Here is an 11,458-nt window from a genome sequence, read left to right as displayed (position 1 = left end):
TGGAGAAATCTACATTAAGATTGACACGTAGAGCTGGGCGAGCGCACTCGGGAGGCAGAGGCAGGCGGATCGCTGTGAGTTCGAGGCCAGCCTGGTCTACAGAGTGGGTTGAGGACAGCCAAGGCTACAGAGAAAAACCCTGTCTCGAAAAACAAAACCAACAAAAAGATTGACATGGAGAGCGGCTCCTTGGAGGTCCCGTGGATCTGTGTCTTGCTTGGTTTGGGCAAGCAAGTGTTTGGGCAGAACAGCCCGGGAACTCCCTCTTTGTTAGCTTCCTCCGCCTTACAGTCTCTTCAGTTGCAGCCTCATCTCCTCGTCACACTCAGCTCCTAGGACCAGCCCGCCCCAACTCTTTGAGGTTAGCTCCATACTGCGTGCGTGCGTGTGAGCGAGCATGCGAGTGTGTGTGCGTGCGTGCATGCGAGCGAGCAAATCCGCCGTGAGCTCCGGGATTCGTCCGGATTATTCCACTGTAGTGGAAGCTGCCGTGAACCTCCTGGTCAACTTGGACCTGCGGGCCTCCTATACCTACCTCTCTCTGGGCTACCCTTTTGATCGGGATGACGTGGCTCTGGAGGGTGTAGGTCACTTTTTCTGCGAGGCCAAGAAGCATGAGGGCGCCTAGCGTCTCCTCGGGTTGCAGAACTATCGCAGGGGCCAGGCGCTCTTCCAAGATGTGCAGAAGCATCTCAAGATGAGTGGGGCAGAAGCCAGGAGGCCATGGAAGCTGCCAGGCCCTCTTGGCTCTTCATTCCCCGCGTTCTGCTCGCGTAGACTCTCATCCCTGCGATTTCTTGGAAAACCACTTCCTGGATGAGGAGGTGAAGCTCATCCAGAAGACGGGCAACCACCTGACCAACATCCGTCAGGTGACTGGGCCGCAGCCAGCGCAGACTGGCATGCCACAGGTATTGCTGGGCGAGTCTTTCTTTGAGCGGCTCACTCTTAAGCACGACTAGAAGGCCTCCCCGCCTTCGGGGGGGGGGGGGGACCTCCCTCCTCAGCTCCACACCAGCCAGCCTTAGCACCTCCTCCTGAATGAACCTCTCAAGCCACTAAGGCATCTTTGTAACCAACCTGGAGCCCCTCCCAAGTAAAAATCAAGCTTTTTGAAACAGGAAAGAAAAATTAAAGTAACATGTAAAAGAAGCCAGTTGGCAAAGAAAGACTAGAAACCCTTCCCCACCTGGGCTACATTCAAAGAGCAGAGCGCAAGGAGATGCCTGTGGTCCTCAAATGTGGGGCAGACAAGTATTACATTAGATGACCCAAGTCTCAAGGTCCAGAGGGGTTTTTGTTTGTTTTGGTTTGTTTGAGCTGCTTTTTCAGTTTCACAAGCCTACGCTGTTTCTAGGGACCGCTTTTTCCTTCCTAAATAACCTGGGTTAGTTCACAAGCAGATCCACTTAGCCTGACACACACACACACACACACACACACACACACACACACCCCGTCCCCTTACCGCCTCTCTCTCCCTCCCCCTCCCCCCACCTCCCCTCCTCATGGCTCACTCAGGCCCTAACTCCTCTCCTTTTCCTTCCCCTAAATAAATCTCTCCATATCAGATCTCTTGTGTCTCACTCTCTCTTTTTTTTTAAATGATGACAGTCTGTCTATTTCCATTTCTAACGATGTTTCTGTCCCTTGTCCAATTCTGTGGCCTAGGCCACAAGAACCTGGAAAGTTTCCCGATACCTGGGGACCCAGGTACTCTGTAACACTTAGGTAGTAACTGTAACTTGCTAGGCAACAGCAACCAGAGCCCACCCCCAGCATACTTTGGAAAGCCAGAAAGACCAAGAGTGAAAAATGATTTTCTTCATGACTTTTTTAGTCACAGTCACACCGGAAGTAAGCGTGACCATTCATGAAATTGAGAAAGAAAACTGCTGGAAGGAAGTGCACTCAGCTCACTAATCTTAAGGATTAGTCATCCTCACAGGGCCTCTCCACAGGGGCCAAGTCCCTGCTGACAAATGAAACTGGCCAATAGTGCCACTCAACACGACCAGTAGTCTGTCTTCATTTAAAAATCCAACCAGGCGGTGTTAGCTCTGTCCTGGGGAAAGATATATCGGGTCTTGTATCCCATCCGATTTAGCATATCATAAGCACCACTAAATCCATTAAAATAACACTGACCCCCCCCTTCCCCCAAGCCTGTTTCCCCCTGCAGCTGTGTCTGCATTCTTCTCCGATGAATGACATCAATATGGTAAATTGGTTATTTGGGGGGGCAGGGGCTGGGGGGGGGCAGTGGGAAGATAATCTGACTTTCTGTTAATGTCTCCTGGTGCTTTAGCATCCTTGAGTGGCAATGTTTCTTCAGCAGCATACAAGACAGCTTCTCGCTCAGTATCTTGACAGCAGCCGGCCCACTTGGCCAGCTCTTTGTCCCTGACAGTCTTAGGGTGGCTAAAGACCTGGGTTGGCATTTGTGTCTGAGCAGAGAGCAGGGCAGCGTCTCACTCAGATCCTTCCTCGTAGGATCAAAAGCAACAATGGAATGTTCCAGAAGGCACGCACCAGAGCAGGCAATGGAGGGTAGGGCTTTTGCGAATTTGGTAGGAGCCACCTAGGATTGATCCCTCCCTGACCCATCACAATGAAGGGAATTGAACTAAAGAAGGGGACAAAAAGATTCAACTTCACATATTTCTCAGGAAAACCCCCTCCTCCTCCTTGGGGGAGCCCATCACCGAACATCCTGGCCAGATGAAGATAGGCCAGGGAGAGACATTTTCACCCTCCTTTAGGCTCTGAGGCTCTTGAGGCCTCAAAAAATTTGAGTTTTCCTAGGACTCATGCTAGGAGCAGGAAAAGGCTGAATCTTGATGCAGCCCGAGGAGGAACTTGTCTCCAGGAAGAGATCTGACACAGTTCTGACAACTTGTCAGAACACCCTGTGGGAGGGAGCAGTGGTAGGCAATGCTGGTCCGGACCACACCTTGACCTGGATTGCGGATCTATTTATGCCTGCCTCTTGCCCTCTATTTAAACCTAAAGCCTTCAGAACTCTGAAGATTAGGGGTAGGGAGAGGGTGAGGGAGCAGGGGTGTGGGAGGGATTGAGCCTCTTTCTTTGTGCCTCTTCCCCATGTGGCCATGTGGAATAAATCTTTCTCTGCTTCTAACTACTGCTTGTCTCTTTAATTGGCCCGTTGAGGATGAGTGGCTGAGGCTGGCTTATTACGGCTGCCAGGGGGGGCCCAGGCTTTGACCCTCACCGCCGTGGTAGCATCACCATAAACTGAGATGACTGCTTGTCAGAGAGGAGGTAACCACAAGCAGTTGCAACCTTGTTCTTGTCTTCCAAAGAGAAGGCAGAGCGGACAGCTCCGGGGAGGAGCGGAAGTCCACAGCTACAAGCAGAATTTTACTTTTCTTACTCAAACTTCCTTCAGAAGCCAATTTACGGAGATGTAATGTCATATGTGTTTGGGTAGTTTCTTTGTCTGTAAACTTGACACAAGCTATGATCATCTGGGAGCACAGAGCCTCAGTTGACAAAACGCTGCTGTAAGATTGGCCTGCAGGCCAGTCTATAGGGGCACTTTCTCGACTGATGTGTGAGGGCCCAGGCCACTGTGGGTGGTGCCACACTCAGGTGGTCCTGGGGTGTACGAAAAAGCAAGGCAAGCAAGCCATAGGAAGTGAGCCAGTCACCCAGACTGGGGCTCACTGCTAAGAGACTCTGATGGTTTCAATGTCTAGAGTAACTCTAGTCACTCCTGTTCCTCAGCATCGCCACCACCTCCTAAGGAGGGGCTACACAATTGCACTAGCTAATATTTATGCTGTGTCTGTGAGGGCCAAGCGCCAATGCCCAGTGTCTGCTAAGGGGACAGACAGTCATTACCTGCCTGAGCAGACAGAGTACCTGGATGATGCCTGGTCATTCATGTGTCTGTCTTTCCTCAGCACTCAGGCTGTTCACCTGAGTAGTAGAGGTTCATTATCATCTGATTTAGCTAGTGGGGAAAACATTGAGTTGCATGTACTTTGCATCACAGGGTGAGTCTCCTTGTCTTCCTCAGCAAAGCCCTACCTTATGACTGATGGTTGTTGCTTTGGGTCCTGTCATGCTGCCTGAGTCCTAGGCCTGGGGCAGGGGAGAAGGAAGAAGCAGATGCTGTCCTTCATCTTTAAGGTCACGGTCCAGATTTGGCATAATAGCACCTCTGCTGCAATCTCTTTGCCTGACATCCTTTCACCTTTCCTAAGGCTTAAAAAGGCTTGGAAGCAGAGTCTGGGATCTGGCTGGGATCCCAGTTATCAAAGACTGTGGGGGTTCAGATTTAGGGGACAAGCAACCATACTGCTTTGGGGACACGCCCAGGTGAAGTGACAGCTTGGATAGGAGTCACCCTTGATACGACTTCAGTTCCAATGTGTACCATTTGGTGTGAACCATCCATGCTATTTTGCCAACTGGCTGTACCTTCAGAGACTCTGAGACGCTGGTGGTGGCTGCTGCTCAGAACGTGAGCGTCCAGAGATGAGCAAATATGAAACAGTCGGTGGGTGATGAAGCCAAACTACTTCCGTTCCCACTTAGGCTACAACTATGCAAAGGTTAAAGCCCTTGCGCAGAGGGGTCAACAGTACTGCAAAAACTTGGTGCTCCTTGATCCAAGGATATGGCGTCCAATGGATTTAGTCTTTCTCCATCTATGAGTCCATAAATTCACCTGGATATGGCGCTGACTTACTTTTGTGCAAGGCTAGAACTCACAAGATCATGTTTCCTTTTCTACAGCCCCTGCCCTGCCCCACTGCCCTGCTCAACCTCACATGTTTGCTTTCAAATTGAGACACACACACACACACACACACACACACACACACACACACACACACACACGATCCAGAGTACACCCTTAGAGCAAATCCAAAACCTGAGGCCACTTCCTCCCCTTGTTTGCTCCGGTCTGAATAATTGGTTCAGATGACATGGGGTGTATGTAGGCTGGTATCAGTCCACTCATAAATGAGCTGTTAAACAGGACGATCAATATGGGGCCCTACTTGGCGGCCCACGAGCGTAATATAATTGATACGTTCATGGCTGTGCTCCATGGAGAAAAAAAAAACAATCCCATAAAATTACAGGCATTGTCAACATGACCCTAAAGCCACCAGTCAACCCAATAAATGAGAGGAGATGAAAAAAATCTTATCTACTGGGGTACTTAGAAAACTCACTTATGTAGATCATAGTGTGAACAGTGGACTCCCTCCCTTCGCATCTGCTAACTTGCCAGGCCCTGTGAAGGCATCAGCATGAAGAACTGGAAAATTGGGCCCTGATGGTGAGACGTCGTCATATCGATTCCGTGTCTGTGGCCAGGTCAATTCTTGGGTGTATTTTTAGCAACCTAGTGTAGCAGAAATTGAATGGCCTTTCTCCGAAGTGCATCCCAGGGTCCAATTAGGAACGCTTTTGTGTTCATAGTCACCCCATGTGGCAGTCTCAGTCCATTTCCTATGATTTGCTCCTCCATGAAGATAGAAAACATCTGGCCATTTTCTCCCTGTATTCATCTTTCTTGTGTTTAAATATGGCTACACGATGTCATCTTTTTTTCCCCATGTTAGATGACCCAGGCCCCCTTTTGCTGGTTTTCAGAATATCTTTTTATTTTTAAGCTATTAGTATGGCATTCCTAGGCATTTCATTATATCTTTTTTTCCAATGCAAAAGTTCCACAGTTGGGTTATTTAATATGGTTTTGCTCAGCCTGAGGATAGCTAAACCCCATCTTGGTCTTCAGGCCTCCCAGTCTTGAGTACAGGCTGGCTTTAAATGTTCTTTTGGTGGCATGGGAGGGATTTCCCTGACTATTCAGTCTTCCCAGATTTTTTTTTTTCTGTAAAGATTTCGTTCTGATTTTTGGAAAACTACTTCTTCGTCATGGAGTTTTAGGGTATCACTTCCTCCAAGCTTGGCACCTCTGTGAGTAACAAACACATTTCAGCCTCAGATAAAGATTGCTGACAGCCCTAAACCAATCCCTGGGCCACTAGCCAGCATTTTCCCTCCCTCACTGCTTCAGAGCAAGGAGCACTCCACACATGCACTTTGGGCTAGCCTGGTGTATTGATATGAACTATAAAAAGAGTGACAAAGACCCAGCCTTGGATCCTGTCAGGATTTTCAGCCGTGGCACTGGTAAAACTCTGACAACCCTTTTGCCTGCATGTACCTGCAGAGGCCAGTAGAGGGCACCAGATCCCCAGCAACTGGAGTTTGTGTGGTTATTAGCCACCACGTTAGTGGGAGCTGGGAACCAAACTTCGGTCCTCTGGGAGAAGACAAGTGCTTTTAACCACTGAGCCATCCCTCCAACCCATCTTCAGTCCTTTGCCATCCTAGGCTGCTGTCCTATATGCTATAGAACGGTTGACGGCTCTGGGGGTCTGCCCTCCATATGCCAACAGTTTTTCTATCTTGAATGTGACAAATAATAACGTCTCCAGTCTTTGCCAAGGACCTCCTAAGCTATGAGCTGCTGTTCTGGATAAGCCTTCCCTCTGGCCTTATCTTTTCAGACACAAATTACATTGGCTCACAATAAATGTAGGCTCCTCTACTCCCTACCCCCGCCTACCTCTCCATTCATGGCCTACAGTCCAAAGGGCTCCTGAGATTTGTTCGGAGATAGGATCCCATTTTATTCTTTGAGATCAGCATGATCATTGCCATCTTACAATGGTCCCGGCGTGGCTGTGCACCGGAACCAGCACCATGGAGTTACTCAGGAGCTTGTCCAAACCAGGCCTGAGCTCTCTCCCTATGACTGGCCATGTCTCACCACCCTGCCCATTTGCAAAGTGGAGATTCCATCTTTGTAAGAACTCTCGGTGCTGGGGATTGAAGCCAAGGGATTGCACCTGCTAGGCTCTACCACTGAGTTACACACACCTCCAGCCCTGTTTGTTTGTTTGTTTGTTTGCTTGTTCTCTTGCTTGTTGAGTGATACCCAAAAGGGTGTCACTCTTGGTCTTGAACTTATTTTATTATCCTCCTGTCTCTAGTACTGGAGTCAAAAGTATGCGAGAAGAAGCCCAGCTAAGGACTTGGTAATCTTGAAATCAAATCTTGCTGTTGATCCACCAAGGCAGCCGATAGGAAAGCCCCTGGTGCAGAATCCCCGGCCAGCACTGACCTTAAAAAAAAAAAAAAAAAAAAAAAAAAAAAAAAAAAAAAAAAAACCTCATTCCTGCAGATGGCAGTTCCCTCATGTATCTTTATAAAACTGTTCCCCCCCTTTCTTCAGAGTTTCACTTCCCCTGGTATCATCCGTCCTCGCATTGCTCTCATGGCCCTCATGTCCTCTTAATTCTCTCTCGCTATATTTGAACCAACTTGGCCCTACAGCGCCGGTGCAGTGGCTTGCTGGAGCCTCCATCCTCTGGTCTCGTCACTAACAGCAGTGGTTCCATCTGTTTCAAAGCACCTTCCCATGGTCCTTTGTGTGTGATTAACTGTCACACCTGCCAGGGAGCCTAGGAGGTAGGATTCTGGGGGGAAGGGGGGAAAGAGCAGTGTCAAGAGGCTGAAGGCTGCCCAGTGATAAATGTCTGAGGAAGGCCTGTAAGACTGCTGGCCTTGGGGGCTGGAGAGATGGTTCAGTGGTTAAGAGCACTGCCTGTACTTCCAAAGGACCAGGGTTCAGTTTCCAGCCACGCCCCATGGCAGCTCACAGCATCTTTAACTCCAAGATCTGACACCCTCACACCAACACATACAAATTAAAATTAAATTAAATATTAAAAAATAAATAAATAAAAGACTCCATGCCATCTCACAACATCTTTAACTCCAAGATCTGACACCCTCACACCAACACATACAAATTAAAATAAAATTAAATATTAAAATAAATAAATAAATAAAAGACTGCTGGCCTCACTTCCGAAGTTCTTTCAAGCAGGATACCTACTTCATTCTCAGGGCTTAGATGCTTTCTTTTAAAGGCTGTCCTTTCTGATTCATTATTTCTGGGAGGGCAATGTCTCCTCTTTTCTTTATCTGACAGACTCAAGAATGCTTCTCCACCCCTCCCTGCCCCCCTTCTTTGTTGCTATGCAAATGTTTTGCTAATAGCATCATTTTCTTCCTTCAGTAGTCCCCATCTTTGAGAGGAGTCTATTTCTATAGATCCTCCTGGGTCTGAAGAGATCTGCCCCGATGACATTTTTTCCCCCAGTGCAAATGCTATCTCCTGCCGGGCAGCTCAGCCCTTGCTTTCTATCTGCCTGCTGAAGCCACTGGGGACTGCCCCACCATAGCTTGGTGTAAGCATTTCCTGAAGTGCCCTAAGTCTCTGGTCACCTGCCCCATCTCATCCCCTGACCATCTCACCGGCCTGATGTGGGAGCTAGAAGCTCATGGCATGTGGGCTAAGAAGCCCTACCCGCAAGCAGGGCACCAGAGGAGTTTCATGAGCATCATAGAGAGGGCGCCCTGTTCCTGCGGACCCTTTGCCCTTCTTTGCTTTCCCATAGGCTTTTGCCTTGCCAAGGTCTCTGACAATTGGACATGTGCCTTTCCACAGTTCATTTTCTTCATCTGGCTGACTTCTCTCCTTCCTCCCTCAGCACCCTGAATGCTGTCGTACTGTCTCACTTCCCACCCAAGTCCTCTGGTTCTTTTCTAAAAAGATGGCAGAAACGTGGACAAGCCTGAGGTTTGCGATGTCCTTGGGCGAGAGGGAAGAGTTGGAGATACAGGAAGAAGAAAGGATTGCTGGACACAGAAACCCTACAGGAGATACAGAGCACGGTCCCCAAGAGTAGGAACAAGGCTCTTCAGCGATGTGAGGGACAGGAAGGAGGTGGCTGTGATGTGCACAAGCTGAAGGCAGAATGGCAGAGGTGTTTTAAGACCCTCATCTGAGCCGGGCAGCGGTGGCACACGCCTTTAATCTCAGCATTTGGGAGGTGGAGGTGGGTGGATCTCTGTGAGTTCGAAGCCAGCCTGGTCTACAAAGTGAGTCCAGGACCAAAGGCTGCACAGAGAAACCCTGTCTAGGGCACTGGGTCAGGCGTTGCTCGGATGGGTGGCACTTGGTGGCCTGGAGCTGGGTGGAGGCGCTGCCGTTGGTGGAGTGAAGTCTGGGGACTTGGGGACCCTGTGTTAGGGAAGGGAGATCAAGTACAAAGTGATGGCCAGTGATATCTAGTCTGGGCAGGAGGGAAGGAGAGCACAAGAGATTAGGGGACATAGGTTGAGGGTTTCACAAGAAACCCGAAAGGCTAGCCACTCATGGCCTGAAGATTTGAGGCTGAAGAGTCCTCATTTGCACATTGAATGAGTAAAACCTTCCTTTGCAAGCCCTGTCCCGAGTCTGGAGTGACTTGGGCCCTAATTTGCTGTATATCCTGTCTCCAGTGACCCTCCCAGACATGGAGTGCCAAGCTTTACTTGGCTTGGCATCCGTCCCTGGATGCCTTGCAATGGATGCCTTTGCTTCACGGCCAGGCAACGGCTTTGCCTGCTTCCAAGCGTTGAGTCTGCCTTTTCCAGCCTGGTATGCCATCTTCAGAAGCCTCAGGTAAGCCCCTCTCGACATCACCCTCCTTCCTCAGAGGAGACTGTCATCACCCAGCCGGCCTTGGCCTGGAATGAGAAAATGCAGGAACCTCGTGGAGGTGAAAAATGATTGGCTGTCGAACAGCGGTTCTCAACCTGTGGGCTGCGACCCCTTTTCACAGGGGTTAACTAAGACGGCCTGCATATCAGATATTTACCTCATGGTTCACAACGGTAGCAAAGTTTCAGTTATGAAGTAGCAACAAAAATCATTTTAAGGTTGGGCGTCACCACATCCTGAGGAACTGCCTTACAGGGTTGCAGCGTTAGGAAGGTTGAAAGCCACTGTTCTAGAAGGTGCCGGCCGTTGGGATGAAGAGGGAAGCGGGAAGGTGGCTCTGAAGTGACTGTGGGGGACTGTTTAGAGTGTCTTCTCCTCCTGGGCTGAGACCATGGAAACCAGGGAGGTCTATGAACATGCAGTGACAGGCAGCGCCACTGACTTATAGCTGCCATTTTTAACCATGGTGTGTTAGGACGAAAGTCATCCCTATGTCAGCGCGCATCCGGAAAAGCAGGCAGAACCGCTTCTCTCTACGTGGCAGTTTGGAAGCTCAAACTGCCTCCCAAGCCTCACCTAACACCGATCGCAGGGGCTATGAGTGAGTTGTTTGCTCAATGTCACACAGCAAGGAAGTGGAGGTGCCACTTCCTTAAATGTCCTCAAATGCTACGTTCTACATTTCACTCTAGCCATTGGCTGACATAGTAAGGGGTGAACAGGACTCTTCTGTCCTGGTCCTCAGAGCAGGCATTGACATCCTTGAGGCCCACAGCTGCCTCCTTTTTCTCTGTCTGACTCTGTTGCTTTTGGCTGAACACCATGGCAACCTGAAGTAACCCCAGGGCCCTCTGGCCCACATTCTTGTCGTGTTTGCCAGACCACTGTGCCTCACTTACGCAGATGACATCATTATCCTGGTCCTGAGTGGAGAAGTCACAGTGCCTCCCCTTCACTTCTGTGCATAAGCCTGTCAGTCTGTCTGTCTGTCAACACGAGTTTCTCTTTTACTTCCTTGCACCTCTTCTCCATTCAGACCTGTTCTAACTTTCCATGTTTCTTCTGGAACCTGCTTTCCCTTTAAGCTTGGAAAACCCAAGGCTGCGCTGGGCTTGACAACCATCCTGCCTCACCTCTGCTCACTCACTTGGTCCCCTAGCCCATCCCTAATGGCACTCGTTCCTTCCTGTAGGATACAGGGCCCCTCTTCTGAGATCACATCCTTAGTGAGAAATTGAAAATATTCTGTAATTGCACACGCCGAGAAACACAGGGGCCATCTCTTTTCCTTTCTTCTCAAAGATCTAGCGTTCTTTCTGGTGAGCATGGTCTAGTGGCCGCTGATCAGCCTCATACAGGCAGCTGAGGGAGAGCAGGCAGCTAGCGCACTGGATTAATACATGCTCAGGATGAGGCGTGGGATGCCCTGTGGGTACCACGTTGCAGATCTTCTAAGGGATGGGTGGTTATTTCAGCCCCAGCTCTCCAGCTTTCTTCTGTTCCTCTTCTCTGCTAGGGAAAGGCTTATGTTCCCATGGAGAGGAGCCCTCCTCAGCCACACTGCTCTGTTTCTAAACTGAGACCAACCGAGGCGGCGGGAAGGGAAGCAATCAGGAGGCTGAGGTTGTGGACCCGACTTTGCTGTGCTTTGTGCAGTCGCCCTGAGCCCAACGTTCTCTTGTTAAGTGTGAGAGATGATGCAAAGCGACTTAGGCAGCCGGGGATCACATTGCGTTTTTCTAACTTTCTAGTCTCCAAACCCATGCCACAAAGCCTTCCCAAGGGATAATTGAGTCCTAAGGGGGGGGGGGGACGAAAATGCACAAACAAGTTGGTTTCTGGGTAGAAGCAGCT

At 49.7% G+C, this 11,458-nt stretch overlaps 1 pseudogene across 1 annotated transcript; it reads left to right on the top strand.

Moving 5' to 3' along the window:
* Nucleotides 1–421: 421 nt before the first annotated feature.
* Nucleotides 422–971, top strand: LOC311605031 (ferritin light chain 1-like; annotated as a pseudogene). Its single transcript has one exon. The product of its transcript is annotated as a ferritin light chain 1-like (transcript).
* The last annotated feature ends 10,487 nt before the right edge of the window (nucleotides 972–11,458 follow it).

This window comes from Acomys minous (genome assembly GCF_964271855.1).
Source record: "Acomys minous genome assembly, chromosome: 9".
In the NCBI taxonomy this organism is placed as follows: domain Eukaryota; kingdom Metazoa; phylum Chordata; class Mammalia; order Rodentia; family Muridae; genus Acomys; species Acomys minous.
The sequence above is the reverse complement of the archived record's forward strand: the minus strand, read 5'-3'. Positions and strand labels throughout refer to the sequence as shown.